Raw genomic sequence first — 20,940 nt, 5'->3', positions numbered from 1 at the left:
GTGACACAATGGTGTCAGCTTATTTCTGGAATGGTTCATTTATAGCAAAGGCTTTAGTACTACAGGGACGCATTCGTAAAAGGGTCTAGTTTCAGACTCATGCGGTAAGTCTGCCCCTACCATTTCATTTAAGTGCTTGTTAGTTGAATAGAAAAAATAATGCAAATAAACTGTCTTATTAGGATTCGGGGATAACGGTCGTGTGCTGGACGTGTACTGTGACAGCTCTGCTGCAAGGAAGATACTGGTCCTAGAATGGGTCAATAACCATGATGAAAGTCCTCCAGCAATGCTATGCAGAAGCCTCTCATTAGTGACAAGGGGGAGATTAGGCGCCCACATCTCATTAGCGGTCTAATGCCACTAGACAGAGTCTGAATATATCCTTACACGCATCCGAGCACTGCACTTTTGTGGCCAGATACAGGTGCATCTCACAAAATTAGAATATCATCAAAGCCTTAATTTATTTCAGTTCTTCAATACAAAAAGTGAAACTCATATATTAGATAGAGTCATTACAAAAAGAGTGATCTATTATATTTCTGTTAATGATGATTATGGCTTACAGCCAATGAAAACCCAAAAGTTATAGTTGGACAAGCCCCTATATACTTGCTACCTCTAAAAACATGCTAACAGGATACTTTTAAGCAATAGCATATCTATATGGCACACACGTTCAAAACCCACAACCTCGACGCTGGTAATGATCAGAAACCTGCTTTGCAGTTACATTTGCTTTTTTGCTTATTAAAGTGGTCATTGCATGTAATATTAGGAGTAGATTAAAAAAAAAACTTGACTGATGTCTCTGAGAACATGGTACATCATCTCAAACCCATCCCAAATTTCTTATGAGAGGCTGGCAGCGGATGAAGTCAGCGCAAGCCCACCAAACGTCACCGCGTCTGCGTCTCTCACTCTCAGATGAGGCATCTGTACAGATCTCTGCAAGCCCCGCATTCAGACGATCACCACTATAAAAACTCATGCGCACAAAGCCCGCAACACACCTTTACTATGGAGTCATACAGCCTTCATGTAGTGCCGTGGTGGATTTCTTGGACTCCATGTACGGAGGTTTTCACCTCAAAATAATATTTTCAGCGAATACCTCCACACATATGTGACCAGTGAAAGAAACATGCAGATATCTTTTAGCAGCTTTCTAGAAATCAGAGGCTTGTGGCTGTGCAGCTCGTGTACCTCTGTGGAGGACCTACTATGGCTCCAATATGGACTTCTTCGTGAGCCCTGTTTTTTGTTTCACTTTTTGTTGCACAGTTGTAAAATAAAAAAATGTATTAATGTTGTCCCAACCCAAACCCCAGGGGCATCAGGACAACAATTAGGTAGTACCTCTTCAAGACAAGCACTGTGATGCCACAGTCAAAACTCAGTTCTCAAAAGTCGTGGCACCCGACTCTCTTACCCAAATTACTTCATGGAACAAACATGCTTGGCAGCCATGACCAGCTTGTCAGCATGAGCACATCCAGCCTACTTAGCAGAAAGGTAACCACTTAGATCAGGACTTGCATCCTCCTATGACCCTGAACCCATCACCTACTCATCATGGCCCCTGAGGGCATATACAAGGCATACTTTCAGTGATGCCCCTCGGGTAGGAAACATTTCCTTAGGGGAAGTATTCCATGTAGAGGCGCCCCATTATCCAATGTCACTTCCATGTTCCCTGAATGTGCGCCAGAACCCATGCTCCATCATCGCACACAGCATCCCAGTGTGATGCACTAGAACATGGAAGCACTGTCCCATTTTCCTGGGAGTCTCCAGAACGTTCTGTGAAACTTAGCAAATATGAGATAACACAATCTCCGACAAGCAGGCGCGGGCCCTCCAACTACTAAAAACATAACTAGTAAAAATACATTTTTGTGTTTCTAAAAATGAAAAACACTCTGGCCCAGATTCATCAAGACAGATGTTGTTCACGCCGGTCTTAGGCCATGTTCACACCATCCTTTTTTAAATGCGGAACCGCCGCGATTTTCCCGCTGCGGGTCCGCAGCTGTTTTCCATGCAGGGTACATTACAATGTACCCTATGGAAAACAGGAACTGCTGTGCCCACATTGCGGAAAATCGCGAAAAAAGCCGCGCTGAATAGCCGCGGTAAAAAAGAAGTACCATGTCACTTCTTTTTGCGGAACTGCAGCGGTTCTGCACCCATAGACCTCCATTGTGAGGTCAAACCCGCAGATGAAAAAAATATCTGCGGGTTTTCTGCGGTTTGTGGTGCAGAACCGCTGCAGTGTGGCTGCCCCCCCGTGCCCCAATCCCACCCCCCCGTGCTCCGATGCCACCCCCCCCGTGCTCCGATGCCCCCCCGTGCCCTCATCTCCCCCCCCTTATACTTACCCGGCCTCCCGGTGTCCGTCCGGCCGTCTTCTCCCTGGGCGCCGCCATCTTGCAAAATGGCGGGCGCATGCGCAATGCGCCCGCCGAATCTGCTGGCCGGCAGATTCGTTCCAAAGTGCATTTTGATCACTGAGATATAACCTCTCTCAGTGATCAAAATAAAAAAAAAAATACTAAATGACCCCCCCCCCCCTTTGTCACACCCATAGGTAGGGACAATAATAAAATAAAGAATTTTTTTTTTTTTCCACTAAGGTTAGAATAGGGTTAGGGGTAGGGTTAGGGTATTTTCAGCCATTTTAACCCTAAAAAACTTCCTAGAAAACACACAGACTCTGCATAGAAAACTGCATAAAAAAAACGCACTAAAAAACGCATCAAAAAATGCACCAAAAAAGCAACAAAAAAAGGACCTGCGTTTTCTGTCAAGAGCTGCGGTTTTTAGTGCAGAAAAAACAGCAGGGAAATCAGGAACGTGTGAACATGGCATTAATGGGGGGTGCGCTGGAGTCAGAGGCACCGGAGACTGGAGTAAGATTTCTGGCGTTTAGGCCACGGCTCGTCATGAATTAGCCTGGCTGCACGGTCATGCCCCGGGTCTTCCCATGACAGTGTAAGAGGGTGAACTGTAGTCCCACTGAGAGGGCACTAGGACCCTGTGGTTTTTGCCTATTGCAGAAGAGAACAGACCGTGCAAAACTCCCAGAGACAATGTGTGCTGCTGGGTGGGGTCTAGTGTCTCGGGTGTAAAGTGAAACTAGGAAGTGAGAGCTGAGAGAGAAAAAGGCGGGAAGCAAAGGCAGAAGCTGCTGTGATATCTTAAAGAGAGACTGTGTGTGGATTTACTGCAAGTGTTTTTGGAGGAAAAGAAGCTTTTGAGAGACTTTTTGTTGCTAACGTTCCCCTGGAGAAGAACTAACCTTTTGTTTAACTCTGTGAGAGACTTGTGAGGCTAACGTTTCCTGGAGAGGAGTTAACCCTTTATTTAACAAAAGACTGAGACTTTACTAAGAACCCAGTACGTATTTGGAAGTCTGTGGATTCCCTGTGCATTGAGTGGAGAACCAAGTCTGGGCAGACTGCTGATACAGAGACGGACGGATTGTCGTGGAAGCATTCCTAGGAGCTACAGAAGCAGAGACAACATCGTGAGACCACTAACTAAGTCCCCGGCGTTTGGGCTCGGCATCAGCCGACAAGACAAGAGGAGTTTGCTGTAACTTATTGGCGCTGAAGATATGAAATGGCTGCAGCCTGTGCGGATTCCTGCCTGAGAGGAAATCCATCTCAGGATACGGTACCATAGTTATAGATACCCGGGTATCTCTGCTCAGAGTGTTAAATTGTTACTTTAGAGGTGTATCTTATATTAGAGTTGTGTAAGTTATACTCAATGTGCCATTCCAGGGGCTCCCTTAATAACACTACATTCAATTTACACTTGTTCCTGTTTTTAGTTGCCTGTTAGGTAAATTTCTTACTAGTCTGTTGTAGTACACAGTTCTCAGGAGACCTTGGAGTGGCACAGTGATTTCAGCTGCTGCTGAATTAGTGTATCTTTGGGGTGCATCTGTCTTAATATTCTCCATATTACCTTGATTATTTTGCCTTTGAGTAAATACCGTTGGAGATTTCTGCCTTGGTCTTGGTTTGTGACTCACTGGATCTTATTCGGACCTCTGGTCATTACATTTTTGGCGTAGTCGGCAGGATCCAGTGTTTGTCATGGACGAGGGCGAGGGTGGAAATGACCCCGCTGTATCCGCATCCTCCTCGGGGGTTAGGGTTCCCCTGGCAGCCGCGGCGACTTCGGGAGGGTATGTGCCTGTAGGAGCTTTACTTCAGCACATGCCGAAATACGATGGGCGCAATATGGCGTTGCAAGATTGGGCTGAGAGAATCCGGAGTATTCTGCGCATGTGTAATTTGACCCCCGCGTTACGCGCTGAGCTGGCATTAAATGCACTGGAGGGTGATATTAGGCGTATGGTGATGGTGCGCCCAGAATCAGAGAGGGATACATTAGAAAAGATTTTGGAACTGTTAGAGGGGAGTTTGGGGGGCCGAGCGCGCGTGGCCCAGCTTCGGTCCCTATTCTTTAATCGTCCCCAGAGAGAGTGTGAGTCCCTGATGCAGTACTCTAATATTTTGCAAGAGATGTTGAATGAGATGCAGCGACTAGACCCGGGGGCCATGGGGGCATTCCGGGAGGTAGACCGCTTGCTCCGGGACCAATTCATCACCGGTGTAGCCAATAGACTTCTCCGGGACAAACTGTTGGAAATGGCCCGGGTTGCACCAGAGTTATGTTTCTGGCAGATTTACCGAGCTGCAGTGGAAAGGGAAGAGAAATCGGCCTATGTTCCCGAGGGGTCAGTGAACAGTGCCCAGCTGGAGGAAGGTGGGTCATCAGGGTCGGGGGGAGAGGGGCTGGTAAGCGTGGTACAAGCTCTGCGTGCTGAGGTGAAGGAGTTGAAGCTGAAATTGTCTCAACTGACAGTTGATCCCGCCTCTACCCCCTCGCGGGAACCTCCTGCCTCACCCCCTGGAACGGTGACCCCGCAAATGGCCAGGTCGTCCTATCAGAATGAGTCAAGCCCTCGCCCACGAGGAACAATCACCTGCTGGAAGTGTGGCCGCCAGGGACACATCTCGCGTTACTGCCGGGCGCTTACAGCCCCAGAAACCCCGTCGCCGGCTTTAAACTTCCGGCCGCTGCCATGAGAGGGCAAGCAGCAGCGGCCCCACCCACACAAAGCCCTCGACGGAATGAACAAGATTTGTTTGCATGTAGTCCAGTGATAGAAGCAGAGTTTGAAGGGCGGAAGATGAGGTGCTTGGTTGACACGGGATCCGAATGTACTATAATGCCTCTAGAAGTATATGAGAGATACTTCAGTCGACTAGTGATTCCAGAGGATGGCCGAGTGATACGACTGACCGCCGCAAATAATGGTCAATTGTCAGTAAAAGGGATCGTGTGGATGCAACTAAAAATGTTTGGTCAAGAGCTGGGGCAGAAAGGGGTAGTACTGGTGGATCACCCCCCTAGAAGAGGGATGGAAGTGACGCTCGGAATGAACGTGCTGCGAGATTTGAATCACCAGATGTATGCCAGTGAAGGACCCCGATACTGGGCCCGTGCGACAAGACACCGACCCACACAGAGAATTCTACACCGTCTAGTGCTGAGTTGCGACTTGCTGAAAAGTGCGGTCCCAGGTGGCCGGGTGGGCCGGGTCCGAGTGACTTCGAGGGCCCCGATCCTGCTGGGACCCAGACAAGAGGAACTCTTAATGCTGCCTGTGGGAGCTGCACAGAGATTGAATGGGCTCGAAGTGCTACTTGAGCCCGCCCGAGAGGGTTCCTCATTTGCCAAGGTACATGTGGCCCGTTCTTTGGCGATTGTGAAGAATGGACGAGTACCGGTCCGATGCATCAATGTTTTAGATGAAGCTGTTGCAATTCCCGCTGGGACCATACTGGCTGAACTGTTCGTACCGGCAGAGAAGGTGCCGGAAAATGCAGGGTTCGAATTGCGACCAGACCAACAGTCATCCTGGACATTCGCGGTCGAGGTAGGCCGGACTGAACCTCCTACGGAGGAATGGAATGTTCATGTGATCATGGAGCAGATGGGAGTGGATCGGGAGAAGCTGACCCCCGTGCAGTTGGAGCAGTTGGAGAGAGTTTTGTGGGAACATCAAGAGACCTTTTCCCGACATGGAGAGGACTTCGGGTGTACCCAGACGATTGAGCATGAGATTCCAACGGGGGATACTCCACCCATTAGAGAAAGATATCGCCAAATTCCTCCGGCGCTCTATCAAGAGGTGAAGAGCATGGTGGCCAGTATGCTGGACAACCAAGTGATCCGAGAGAGCCGGAGTCCCTGGGCGGCCCCTGTAGTCTTGGTCCGCAAGAAGGATGGGACACTCCGATTTTGTGTGGACTATCGGAAATTGAATGCCCACACCGTACGGGACGCATATCCTTTACCCCGTATTGAAGAATCCCTGTCGGCCCTGGGTCGGGCCAAGTATTTCTCAACGTTGGATTTGGCAAGCGGGTACTGGCAGGTCCCAATGGCTGAAAAAGATCAGGCCAAGACGGCGTTTGTATTGCCAATGGGGCTCTTTGAGTTCAACCGGATGCCCTTTGGCCTCGCTACCGCCCCGGGAACCTTCCAACGCCTGATGGAACATTGCTTGGGCGATCTAAATTTTGAATCAGTCCTGATATATTTGGACGACATTGTGGTGTTCGGAACCTCATTTGAAGATCATCTTGAGAAGCTGCGTCAAGTTCTCCGGCGGCTCAAGAGCTACGGCCTGAAAATAAAGCCAAAAAAATGTCAGCTGTTACGAAACCAGATTGAATATTTGGGGCATCTGGTGACCCCGGACGGGGTACTACCTTTAGCCAGTAAGATTAAGGCGGTACAAGAGTGGCCACCTCCTTGTGACCTGCGAGAAGTGCGGGCCTTCCTGGGCCTAGCAGGATACTATCGGCGGTTTGTGCCTAAATTCTCACAAGTGGTGAGTCCCTTGAATGAACTTTTGAGAGGGACAGCGCTGGGTCCTCGAAATCGCCCCATTCCATGGGGGCCCCTACAGAAAAAGGCATTTGATGGAGTGAAAACCGCCCTAACGAGTGCCCCATTGCTGGCCTACGCCCGGTTTGACACCCCTTTTTTGTTGTATACCGATGGTAGTCTTCATGGGTTGGGGGCAGTACTAGCACAGGTGCAGGACGGCCGAGAGCGAGTGATTTCTTATGGCAGCAGATCTTTAAGAGACTCCGAGCGAAATCCGGCTAACTACAGCTCATTCCGGCTGGAATTGCTGGCCCTGGTGTGGGCAATGACAGAACGCTTCGCCGAGTATCTAACAGGAGCTGAGGTGCTAGTAATGACAGATAACAACCCGCTAGCTCACTTAGAGAATGCAAAACTGGGGGCGTTGGAGCAGCGGTGGGTCGCCAGACTGGCCAAGTTCAATTACCGCATTAAATTTCGCTCTGGTCGAGAGAACGGCAATGCAGATGCATTGTCAAGAGTGCCCCTTGGGTCATCCGGGGAAGATGTTGATGAACAACTTGAGGATACTGAAACTCCAGCTTTGGGGCAAATACCTATCTTCCAAAGTGTGGTACACTCAAGTGGGGTGGCCACCGGGATGCCCTGTGTCCTGGGTAAAACACCCTCAGATTGGACAAGAGTCCAGGATGAGTGTCCGGACGTTGCACTTGTGCGCCGTTGGGTACAAAACAAGGCCTGGCCCAGTGCAGAGGACAAGGCTCAGTTGTCCATGGAAGGAATGAAACTCCTTCGACAATGGGATAAATTGTGTGTGGAACAAGGTCTTTTGTATCGTAAGGTGTACCTGCCATCGGAGCTGCAGCATCGGTACCAACTGATAATTCCTGTGGGGATGGGGCCGGTGGTCGCTCGTGAGGCGCATGAGAAGGGGGCCCATTTTGGAAGTGAAAAGACACTTCAGTGGTTGCAGCGAGTCCTCTACTGCCCTGAGTTGGGAGGGATGGTGGCCGACGCGTGTCGGCAGTGCCGAATTTGTGGGCTCAACAAAAGCCCTGAGCAGCGGGCTCCCACACAGTCTATTAAGACTTCAGCTCCACTGGAACTACTCATGATTGACTACGTGTTGATAGGGTACTCTACATCAGGGTACTCCTACTGCCTGGTGATGACAGATCACTTTACCAAGTATGCTGTAGCGGTGCCGACAAGAGATCAGACGGCCAAGTCGGCGGCTGAGGCAGTGTGCCGACATTTCTTCCAAGTGTTCGGGTGTCCGCAGAGAATACATTCAGAACAAGGGGCCTGCTTTCAGGGAACGCTGATGAAAGAGTTGCACCAGCTCTATGGTATCGAGCAGTCGAGAACAACGCCTTACCACCCTCAGGGTAACGGGGCGTGTGAGCGTTTTAATCGGACCCTGTTGCAAATGTTGAGGTCCTTAGAGAGTCAGCAACAGACATGCTGGCCTGAGTATCTCCCCGAATTGATGTGGGCTTACAATAACAGGGTGCACAGTACTACTGGTTACTCACCACACATGTTGATGTTTGGTAGACCTGGCCGAGACATTGAGGATTTGAGCATGCCAGATCCCTCCTCCGCCCCCCTTCGGACTGCATCCGAGTGGGTACGAGAGCATCGGCGGCGGTTGAGGGTGGTGCATAAGGTGGTGGGTGACCGCCTTCGCCAGGTGGTCCATAAGGACACGCGACCTGTACAAACAGAGCTGTTCTCTCCGGGAGACAGAGTGTTGGTGAGGACAAAACGACGGTCAGGAAAGCTGAGTGACCGATGGGAGGCGATACCGTATCTGATAAAAAAACAGGTGAACCCTGAGATTCCAGTGTACGAGGTCGAACCGGTGGGGACAGGGGGGCCAACCCGTAATTTGCATCGTAACATGTTACAGCGGTGCTGGTTTGAAGATTCGGCGCCTACCCCCCTAGAGCCAGAGGCCATGTTTCAAGGGGCGGAAGCTCTGAATGATCTTGAGTTTGATGGTGTGCTTACTCCTGCGCCTGCTTATTTGCCCCCTGTGACCGATCTGGCCTCGGGTGATGAGAATGTTGGGGATATGGAGGATGTTGTTGAGGAGAGTGCATCAGGTCAACTGCTTGGTCCTGACGCTGTATCACAGGACATCGAGCCGCAGGAGGAGACAACTCCACTTACGCCCACTAACACGACCATGGAAGAGACTCTAGCTCCCTCTAAGGTCGCACCTGTTGATGTAGGACTCAGGAGAACTACACGATCTACGGCAGGAATACCGCCTCAGCGATATGCTCAAGATGAATTTGAGTGGGAAGGTATGTCGAGGACGCCAACCTCTAGTGGGGTGGCATGTAAGAGGGTGAACTGTAGTCCCACTGAGAGGGCACTAGGACCCTGTGGTTTTTGCCTATTGCAGAAGAGAACAGACCGTGCAAAACTCCCAGAGACAATGTGTGCTGCTGGGTGGGGTCTAGTGTCTCGGGTGTAAAGTGAAACTAGGAAGTGAGAGCTGAGAGAGAAAAAGGCGGGAAGCAAAGGCAGAAGCTGCTGTGATATCTTAAAGAGAGACTGTGTGTGGATTTACTGCAAGTGTTTTCGGAGGAAAAGAAGTTTTTGAGAGACTTTTTGTTGCTAACGTTCCCCTGGAGAAGAACTAACCTTTTGTTTAACTCTGTGAGAGACTTGTGAGGCTAACGTTTCCTGGAGAGGAGTTAACCCTTTATTTAACAAAAGACTGAGACTTTACTAAGAACCCAGTACGTATTTGGAAGTCTGTGGATTCCCTGTGCATTGAGTGGAGAACCAAGTCTGGGCAGACTGCTGATACAGAGACGGACGGATTGTCGTGGAAGCATTCCTAGGAGCTACAGAAGCAGAGACAACACCGTGAGACCACTAACTAAGTCCCCGGCGTTTGGGCTCGGCATCAGCCGACAAGACAAGAGGAGTTTGCTGTAACTTATTGGCGCTGAAGATATGAAATGGCTGCAGCCTGTGCGGATTCCTGCCTGAGAGGAAATCCATCTCAGGATACGGTACCATAGTTATAGATACCCGGGTATCTCTGCTCAGAGTGTTAAATTGTTACTTTAGAGGTGTATCTTATATTAGAGTTGTGTAAGTTATACTCAATGTGCCATTCCAGGGGCTCCCTTAATAACACTACATTCAATTTACACTTGTTCCTGTTTTTAGTTGCCTGTTAGGTAAATTTCTTACTATGTTGTAGTACACAGTTCTCAGGAGACCTTGGAGTGGCACAGTGATTTCAGCTGCTGCTGAGCTAGTGTATCTTTGGGGTGCATCTGTCTTAATATTCTCCATATTACCTTGATTATTTTGCCCTTGAGTAAATACCGTTGGAGATTTCTGCCTTGGTCTTGGTTTGTGACTCACTGGATCTTATTCGGACCTCTGGTCATTACAACAGTGCAGCCTAGCAAAAAAGTCAACCTTGAGCTGCACAAAAATTTGGGGACTTTTCAAAGTGTTTTAAACTTGTTGTTGACCCTGGGCCCAAAGGTAACGGCTACGCTGAAATTGTGGGGCGCGTCTAATGACCTCTGACGTATCACAATGCGATCTTCGTTTCCAAAAATACGCGATTCTACGTCGGTCGCACACGACTCACTTTCCATAGATTTCAACAGAAGTTACCGCCAAGGGGCAAATGATACGCAATATGGCCGATTTACAGCTGTAGAATAGTGTCAGGGGGGCGGTCACTGGCCCCGGGAAATTTGTATCCCCAACCATAAAAAAAATCCTTGTCTGTCAAGATGGAAAGAGTCACATTTCCATATACTAAAAAAATCTACCAACAAAGAAGTACAGAAAACTGGGGAGGAAAGTTCGGGCTCTAGTCGGTGAAGGGCTGACCGGGGTTAACCTGCAGCCTCCACACAGCACTAATCCCCTCAGCCGCCTCCATTGCTCGCAGCTGCGGGCTGAGCTCGGCTTCCTGCACGGCCGGTAACGAGGCACCAGGGTAAGCGGGCACCGTACACCGGGCTGCCCCCTCATTACCCCGCGCTGACAGACCAAAGTCCCCTTCCGTGCGGCGGCCAGTAACCGGCGTCCTCCCCCGTGCGGCCGGGGAGTAATTAGAGCCTGGCACTGGGCGGGAACTCGGAGTCTCAGGCCGTGTGTGAGAACTTTATCTTATCACGACACGCACGGACTGACTGTCCTGCGGGGTAAAGCTCAGGCACAGCAGAGGGCAAAGAGCAGAGGTGCCGCGGACTGACGGGAGCGGGCGAGGACCCCACTAATGGAGGCGAGCATGTGAGCCGGGCGCTGAGGTGGGTGGTCCTGGCGGGGAAAGTTCGAGCTGTGTGAGTATCCTGAGGTGCCAGGGCAGTGATTGTGGGACCCCTGTGTGGCCCCTCCATGTGCCTCCCTGTAATGTGGGCAGCAGCCATGGTCTGTACATCAGCCCTGACATGTCCTCCTTTCCCAGCGCTGCTATTATTCCTCCTCTGTAAATATGGAAATTGCTTCATTTCCACAACTTGTGGGATTATTTGTAGGGCTTCTCCGGGAATAAATATATTTATAGCACGCGTGGCGGAGCGGACGCGCTCCAGTTTTCTGACAGGAGGCGGTTATTCCGCTCGCTCGTCCTTGGGATATATGTCTGTAGGGAGCTACGAGCCGTCCATATATATGGCCATTAGATCAGTGCCGTCCTGGGACAGCTCTTGTAGTGCCTTGTCTTGTATGGCATGGATGTCGTCATGTGACGAAAAGAAGCGTTCGATGACAAATCTTACTAATAGCTGTGTATCTGCCATTCACGAGGTTGTGGGAGCCGTAGTGTTAAGCCCTGGCATTGGACTTCTACACAGAATTGGCAGCAGAGGGCACCGCCATGAAGAAAAAAGCCATGAAATGGGGTCCTTGGTCTTTAAAAAATTTATGTAGGTGGTATGTGCCACATGAATGCCAGGACTGGTGATGCCCAACGGAATATCAGCCCACTGCATTCTGCCACCTCTGCAGACTGGCATAACGCTTTGTGTCATAGTGTACCCTGGTGCCATCTCTCCCACTGACCACCAACATGATGTCAAAGAAAACGTGACTTATCAGACCATTCCGCCTTCTTCCATTGCCCCATGCTCCAGTTCCAGTGCCCAAATAGTGTATCGTAGGCGCTTTCAGCGATGAATTTACATAGTGCCTCCCAAAGCAGGCGGCAATGCCCTGTGTGCATGGACACCTTTCTCTGCTACTGTAGGCAGTCGGGAGAATCCGACCAGGCTAGCCTTCACTCCCCATGTGTATCAATGAGCCTTGAGCTCCCCATAAGCCACCACCAGTTCATCAGTTGTTCTTCCTTGGACCACATATGGTAGATACTGAATCTGTATATCCAGTACATCCTAAGACCACGTTTCCATTTATTCGGGACATCCTAATCGTTTATTTGTGCCTCAAATATTGACATTTTAATGGCATCAGTTGTCACCAGTTTTTTCACCAGTTTCTATTGCAAAACTGATGAGCTGGACCCAAAAATGCAACATTTAGGCTATGTGCACACGTTCAGGATTTCTTTCAGAAATGTTCTGAGAAAAACCTGAAATTTTCTGCAAGAAATCTGCATGCGTTTTTACCGCGTTTTTTTGCTGATTTTTTCCAGACATTTCCTAACGCATTATATAGTGGGAAATCCGCAAAATTAATGAACATGCTGCGTTTTTTACCGCGATGCGTTTTTTTTTCGCGGAAAAAAATGCATCATGTGCACAAAAATTGCGGAATTCATTCTAAATGATGGGATGCATAATGTATGCTGTTTTTTTGCGGTTTTATAGCGTTTTTATAGCGAAAAAAATGCGAAAAATCAGCAACGTGTGCACACAGCCTTAACGTATTCTGAAAATGTTATAGCAAAATGTGCTTTTCTACCTGTAGTTATTTTTGCACGAAATTTGTAAAAATGTGCAAGTTCTTGGCTAAAGAGCTGAAAACAAGTCAAAAAGAAAAATGAAGAACATTTTTGACTTTCCGAAAAATTAATGAAATTTGTGCACCAGTTTGAAGAATTTGGTGCACAGTACAACAACAAATACCACAAGGCAAACAAGTGACTTAAAAAACCCTTACAAATGATAAATTGGACCTTTTAAATGAGTTCGGATATAAGCAAAGTACAGGGTGAAACATGCAACCCTGTACCTCTCCTTGCTGCAGACTGGCAGCTACCAGAGCAGATATCAGCTGTTCAGGTGACTGTCAGACCATTCCAATCTGGCATTCATAGGTCATCCATAAGTCCCAAACAACCCTTTTAAAATGAACCTGACCACTGATCCATGCTGCCTTATGTGTACGCAGTATGGATCAGACACTGGCTGTTTGAGCTCGGTTATGTATGTTTGACTCTAAAACTGCAGCTTTTCAGAAAAAAACCATACTTTTAATACCCGCTGGGGATTGAACCGCGCTGTAGACTAGTAAGACAGGCAGACCCCTGGCAGCTTCTCACCACCCACAGCCTTGCATTGACAGGTCTTTCCCTATACAGGCATGTAGGCAGAGATGTGTCAATCAGCAAATAAGGAAAAGCCACCAGGGACCTGCCTGTCCAACTAGTCTCCAGGGCAGTCTCAGACCCCAGCGAGTAATAAATTATGGTTTTCTCAGTCGCCCATGACAGCACTACCAGAGAGAGGGAATCCGCCCTTCAGGACAGGAAACCTACAGGATAAAAAGGGCGGTACCTCTCTCCTGCGTCAGTTTTGTTTCCTGTCCTGACAGGGAACCCTCTAGGATGGTACCTGAGATCCGGAGCCGACCAGTCGACCTATGACGGCGGGGAGGCCCCTGTCACGGCTGGTGCGGTGTCCGACGCCGCCACTGCTGGGTCCGATGGGGCTGCAGTGTGCGCGGAGGGAAGCGCGGCCGCCTCCCCGGATTGGGGTAGGGGCTTCGGGGACCCGGTGTGCCTCGGGCAGAGGCACTTCCTGATTCGGAGCGGTGGCCTGGTGTGTGAAGGAGCACCAAGATGGCCGCCGCACCGGATATAGAGAACACTACTTCCGGGTCCCGGACAGAGCGCGCATGCTCAGTAATCCAAGGGGGATCAGCGCTTTCCTGGGACGCAGCCCTGGAGGAGGGGGTGAATCGGCGTATAGTATTTAAGCACCGCTGTGGAATCACTCTTTGCTGCATGCGGTCCTAATAATGGAGGACAGCGACCAGCAGCTCCAGCAGGTGCAGGCCTTACAGCAGCAGCAGCCGCCACCGCAGCAGCAGCAGCAACGTCAGCGTCACAACCAGCGCAAGCCAGATGACCAAAAGAAAAGGTCCTCTGCAGGCACCTGCAGCACTCGCTCCAGTAGCCATTCCACGCCGCGGAGTAAAGCCAATATACTTAACCAGCCGACACCACAGACTTCGGATCTGATACAGGATCCTATACCTCCTCCAGAACCGGTACCTGTGGCTGCGCAAGATGGGTGAGTGATCTTCGTGAAAGTTCACCAAATAATTGGGGTCCCCCTTTCCGTTTGTTTTTAGGCAAGAAAGAAAACGGAGAAAACTAAGAATAGAGTCTGCCCCTTATGCAGTGAACCCCTGTTGCAAAACTGGGATAAGAAATTATGTGGCTCCTGTATAGGACAAGTCCTGTGTGAAGAAACCCCTAGTTTCGCCTCTGAATTGCGATCTGTAATAAGATCAGAGGTGGAAACAGCATTTAAATCTCTTAAAGGGGAAGGGGTCAAGGAAAAAACACCTGTGCCCTATTCTCACTCCGATTCTTCTAGTTCTGAGGGGGACGCTTCAGACAGACAGGGTTCCTCCTCCTCCTCGGATTCTGAGAGCGGAGGCCGCCACTGCTTCCCATTAGACGAAGTAGATGCCCTTGTAAAGGCCGTAAGATCAACCATGGGGGTTGTAGATCCACGTCCTGACAAAACAGTACAGGACATTATGTTTGGGGGCCTAGGGCAAAAAAGGCGCAGAGTCTTTCCACTTAATGAGAATATTCAAGCATTAATTAAGAAAGAGTGGGAGAAACCGGAAAGGAAAAATTCATCTGTGCCCTCCCTTAAAAGAAAATATCCCTTCGAGGAAGAGGCTTCTACGTCATGGGACAAGGCTCCAAAACTCGACGTAGCAGTAGCCAAAGCGTCAAAAAAATTCGCATTGCCCTTTGAGGACATGGGAACCCTGAAGGATCCCCTCGATAAAAGAGCTGATACTTTCCTTAAAGGGGCATGGGAATCGGCAGGGGGGTGTCTAAGGCCTGCAATAGCAGCCGCATGTACTTCCAGATCTTTAATGATTTGGATAGATAACTTGGAAAAGCAACTAAAAGACGGCATATCTAGACATAAAATGATTGAATCAATTCCCATGATTAGAGGGGCGGCAGCCTTTTTGGCAGATTCATCAGCCGATTCAATCAAACTTGCTTCAAAATCGGCAGCCTTGTCCAATGCAGCTCGTAGGACGCTGTGGTTAAAAAGCTGGCCGGGCGACCTACAGACCAAACAAAAACTCTGTTCAATTCCATGTGAGGGGAAATTCTTATTTGGGGAAACCCTAGATGACATCTTACAAAAAGCAGGGGATAAGAAGAAGGGGTTCCCTAACCTAGCCGCACCATTTGTTAGACGGCCCTTTCGGAGTAGGAAGTTTTTTCGGAGACGTCCCCCAAGGGAACAGAACAGATGGAATGATGGGAGAAGGAAGGATAGGGGCTTCCTCTTTGGTAATTCCCCAAGAGATAAAAAACCCCCTAAGTGACACCTCCCCCAGGGTGGGAGGGAGATTGTCTCAATACCTTCCGGCCTGGGAAAAAATTTCAACCAATACTTGGATTTTAGATCTGATAAAGATGGGGCTTCAAATAAACTTTACCTCCCTTCCTCCCCAAAACTATGTGGTCACCCCACTAAAACCCTCACCTCAGCAACAACAGGCCTTGGAACAAGAAATTTCAAAGCTCATAATGAAAGATGTGATCCAAGAAGTTCCCCTACTGGAGAGAGGCAAAGGGTTCTTTTCCCCACTATTTTTGGTCCCAAAACCGGATGGCTCTTTCCGCACAATAATCAATTTACGGAAACTAAACAGTTATGTAAAAAATCAATCCTTCAAAATGGAATCAATAAAATCAACAATAAAAAACCTGTTTCCGAATTGCTTCATGATAGTACGCGTCGCTGAGATCCAACACTATCATGTCCCCATCCACAAAAATGCCCAGAAATACCTCAGACTAGCGGTAGTTATGGGAGGAGAAATAAAACAATACCAGTACAAGGCCCTTCCATTTGGCATCTCGGTAGCGCCTCGTATATTTACCAAATTGGTAGCGGAAATGATGGCCCACATAAGAGAAAAAGACATTATAATAATACCGTATCTGGACGACTTCCTGATTGTCAGCAACTCAGCCCAACATTGTCGCCAACAATGCGACAGAGTGATAAAAATCCTAACAGAGTTAGGTTGGCTCCTAAATCTCCAAAAGTCAAAACTAGAACCGACCAGGGTTCAAGAGTTTTTGGGCCTCACTTTGGACTCGATAACACAGGAATGTCGTCTTCCAGACCAGAAAAAACAGAAAATATTAAATCTTGTGTCCAGAGCTCATTCAAACCCTCATATGACCCTGAGAGGGGCGATGTCACTGCTGGGGTCCCTTTCTGCTTGTCTCCCGGCAATACAGTGGGCACAAATTCACACGAGGGATCTCCAGTGGGATATTCTGAGGAATCAGGTTACACTGGGGGACACCTAGAAGGAAAAATGTCTCTAAATTCAAACACTATTCGTTCCCTAGCCTGGTGGTTAGATCCCAAAAACCTATCAAAGGGGGTTCCATGGGTGATAGACACATCTCGGATAGTTACCACGGATGCCAGTCCCACGGGGTGGGGAGCTCACCTGGACGACAGTATCACTCAGGGGGTCTGGACAGATCAAGAATACGAGGTATCTTCAAATCAAAAAGAACTTTGGGCAGTGAGTCACGCTCTATCATATTTTCTTCCCAACCTACAGGGGCATCATGTCCGGGTTTTTTCGGACAATCAGGTAGTGGTAGCCTACCTGAACCATCAGGGGGGAACCAGATCCCAAGCCCTAATGAAGGCTACCTTCCAGATCTTCATCTTAGCAGAAGACAACTTCCTATCCCTTTCTGCGCTGCATATAAAGGGGGTAGAGAACCAAAAAGCAGATTTCTTAAGCCGTACCCGGTTAAAACAGGGGGAATGGGCACTAAACCAAAGCATCTTCGATCGCATTACCAAAATCTGGGGGGTTCCTGTAATAGATCTCTTTGCCAGTACAGAAAACAGGAAAGTAAGGGATTTTTGTTCTCTGAACCCCAAAGGGGGCCCTCGGGCTCTGGATGCATTTACGATTCCTTGGACTCAGGGTCTAACATACGCATTTCCTCCTCACATTCTTATTCCGGCTGTTCTGCGGAAAATCAGGCAGGACAGGGCGAGAATCATCCTAATAGCCCCCTTCTGGCCCAAAAGGGCCTGGTTTTCATGGCTGAGAATTCTATCGGTCTCCGATCCCTGGGTTCTCCCGGATCTTCCGGATCTCTTATACCAGGGACCGGTGTTCCACCCTCAGTCAGCAAACCTCCACTTGACAGCGTGGAACTTGAAAGGTCACTACTAAGGGCAAGGGGCTTTTCAGATAATTTAGTGTCTACACTGTTAAAAAGTAGAAAATTAGTAACAACTAAGATCTACGGTAAGATCTGGAAAAAGTTTTTATCCACCTCTGGGGTGAAATTACAAGACGGGGTCCAAGTGATCAAAATATTAGAATTTCTGCAAAAAGGCTTAGAGATGGGCCTCTCGGTGAGCACCTTAAAAGTGCAAATAGCGGCCTTCGGTGCATTATATAGTGAGAGTATTGCCTCTAACCCATGGGTAACAAGGTTTATTAAAGCTGCGATACGATCTAAACCTTTAAAAATCAGAAGCCTTCCATCCTGGGACTTAAATTTAGTCCTATCAGCTCTGACAGAACCCCCATTCGAACCCATAGATTCATTACCACTTAAAATCTTATCTTTCAAAACGGCCCTTCTCACAGCTTTGACATCTGCCCGTAGAATTAGTGACCTCCAGGCTCTATCTGCGAACCCTCCATTCACACAAATCATGGATGATAGGGTAATACTAAAAACAGATCCCGCTTATCTACCCAAAGTTGCTTCCAATTTCCACAGGTCCCAAGAAATAATCCTTCCCTCCTTTTGTCCAAACCCTAAAAATAAAAAAGAGGAAAAGTTCCACACTTTAGATGTGAGAAGATGTTTAATACACTACTTAGAATCCTCCCGACAGTATAGGAAGGAAGGGTCTCTCTTTATCTGTTTTCAGGGACCTAGGAAAGGATTCAAAGCCTCCAAAAGCACTATAGCTCGCTGGGTAACTGATGCGATAGCCTTGGCATACTCGTCCACGGGAAACGCAGTTCCTGAAGGGCTCAAGGCGCATTCTACAAGAGCCATGGCGACCTCCTGGGCCGAAAGGTCGGAGGTACCAATAGACAAAATCTGCAAGGCGGCCACCTGGTCATCACCTTCAACCTTCTTTAGGCACTACCGCTTAGACCTGGCCTCTTCATCTGACTTAGCCTTCGGAAGAAGGGTCTTGCAGGCTGTGGTCCCTCCCTAAAGCAATGATCTCTGTAATTCTCTCTGGTAGTGCTGTCATGGGCGACTGAGAATACGGTAGTTACTTACCGATAACGGTATTTCTCAGAGCCCATGACAGCACCTGCTTATTCCCACCCTATCACGTGTGCGGTGAGCACCTTATTATATGAAATGTGTGGTTTTAATTTAGACACGGTGTAATCTTGATAAGTATTTTGCTAAAATTGTATATTTTCCTGTTGTCACTAACCTGGAGGACCTCTGATGCTATGTAAACCAAACTGACGCAGGAGAGAGGTACCGCCCTTTTTATCCTGTAGGTTTCCTGTCCTGAAGGGCGGATTCCCTCTCTCTGGTAGTGCTGTCATGGGCTCTGAGAAATACCGTTATCGGTAAGTAACTACCGTATTCTCACCTGGCTGATATCACACTACCTGATACATGCAGCCGCACGCTTCGATCCCGAGTGTCGGCGGCAGTGCCGAGACTTGATGCGACAGACTGGGGCAAGTTTCTCGTATTGAACTCGTAAGTGTGACATCGGCCTAACCCTAGAATGCGTGACCGCTGAAATATACACTTTCACATAATCCGGGCCTTTTAGGCCCTTGTTCAAATCATATGGAGGAACTAAAATAAATAACTTTTACAAGTTTATTTCAAAATTACAAAGTAAGATATGAAAAATGCTCAACATTATAATTATAATTGTTTGCGAAAAGTAAGCTCCCAGGCCCTGGTTATGCAGCATGTATCAGCTGTCAGGTTCACATAGAGTACAGACTTGAGCCCCAGGCTGGACAACCCCCTGGTGGCTTCTCCCTGCATGCTGAACTAGGCCGACAGGTCTCTACCTACACTGTGTTCCAAATTATTATGCAAATTATATTTTTCTCGAATTTTCCTAAATGGTTGGTGCAAATGACAGTCAGTCTAATAAAAGTCATCACCCGTTAGATTATACATCGAATTTTATTGAAGAAACCTCCCAATGATAACAGTATAATCTCCAAAATAAATAAAAACTCAAAATGCACTGTTCCAAATTATTAGGCACAGTAGAATTTCTATACATTTGATATGTTTTAAAGAACTGAAAATGCTCATTTGTGGAATTTGCAGCATTAGGAGGTCACATTCACTGAACAAAAAGCTATTTAACTCCAAAACCTCCTAACAGGCCAAATTACATGTTAACATAGGACCCCTTCTTTGATATTACCTTCACAATTCTTGCATCCATCGAACTTGTGGGTTTTTGGAGAGTTTCTGCTTGTATTTCTCTGCATGAATTCAGAATCGCCTCCCAGAGCTGCTGTTTTGATGTGAATGGCCTCCCATCCTCATAGATCTTTTGCTTGATGATACTCCAAAGGTTCTCTGTACAGTTGAGGTCAGGTGAAGATGGTGGCAACACCATGAGTTTATCTCCTTTTATGCCCATAGCAGCCAATGACTCAGAGGTATTCTTTGCAGCATGAGATGGTGCATTGTCATGCATGAAGATGATTTTGCTCCTGAAGGCATGTTTCTGCTTTTTAGACCATGGAAGAAAGTTGTCAGTCAGAATCTCTAAGAGTATGTTTCCACGTTCAGGAAACGCTGCGTTTTTGATGCTGCGTTGAGCCGCAGCGTCAAAAGCGCAGCGTCCAGATGTTAGAGCATAGTGGAGGGGATTTCATGAAATCCCGTCTCCACTAATGCATTAAAAAACGCATGCGGCTTAGGCTTCTTTCACACTAGCGTCGGAATCTCCCCGTCGCAATGCGTCTGGGAGAGATTCCGACGCTAGCGTTTGCTGCATTGCACAATGGGTGCATTGGATGCATTTTTCCGGCGCATCCGCTGCCCCATTGTAAGGTGCGGGGAGGTGGGGGCGGAGTTCCGGCCGCGCATGCGCGGTCGGAAAAAGCGGTCCGTCGGGAGAAAAAAACGTTACATGTAGGGTTTTTTTCTCCCGACGGTCCGCCAAAGCACGACGCATCTGTCGCAAGACGGATGCGAAAGTGTGCCAATCCGTCGCAAATGCGTCGTCAATAGAAGTCTATGGGGAAAAAACGCATCCTGCAAGCACTTTTGCAGGATGCGTTTTTTCTGCAAAACGACGCATTGTGACGGATTTTAAAAAACGCTAGTGTGAAAGTACCCATACCCGCGAAAACGCACATGCGGCGCGTCTTTTAAGAACGTAGCATGTCCTTACGTTGCAGAAAAAAACGCAAGGACAGCGCAGGTGACCTGCCAGTGACCTCAGGTGCAGATTTGGTCAGGATTTTACCTGCATAAAATACTGACCAAATCCTGATGCAATCCTGAACATGGACACATACCCTAAATACTTTGCAGAGGTCATTTTCACACCTTCAGGAACCTTA

At 48.3% G+C, this 20,940-nt stretch overlaps 1 protein-coding gene across 4 annotated transcripts in view; it reads left to right on the top strand.

The window, feature by feature from the left end:
* Window positions 1-20,940, top strand: part of ADCY4 (adenylate cyclase 4) — a 151,420-nt gene that overhangs the window by 10,643 nt on the left and 119,837 nt on the right. The window contains exon 1 of one of the 4 annotated variants that reach the window (XM_069760972.1): window positions 10,815-10,906. The exons of 1 other annotated variant lie outside the window; for it this stretch is intronic. The gene's annotated coding sequence lies outside the window, so the exon portion shown is untranslated. Of the gene's footprint in view, window positions 1-10,814; window positions 11,253-20,940 lie in introns of those variants that run through there. 2 more of the 4 variants (XM_069760964.1, XM_069760953.1) reach the window with 2 other exon arrangements.

The sequence above is a fragment of the Ranitomeya imitator genome, chromosome 1 (assembly GCF_032444005.1).
Source record: "Ranitomeya imitator isolate aRanImi1 chromosome 1, aRanImi1.pri, whole genome shotgun sequence".
NCBI lineage: Eukaryota > Metazoa > Chordata > Amphibia > Anura > Dendrobatidae > Ranitomeya > Ranitomeya imitator.
The sequence above is the reverse complement of the archived record's forward strand: the minus strand, read 5'-3'. Positions and strand labels throughout refer to the sequence as shown.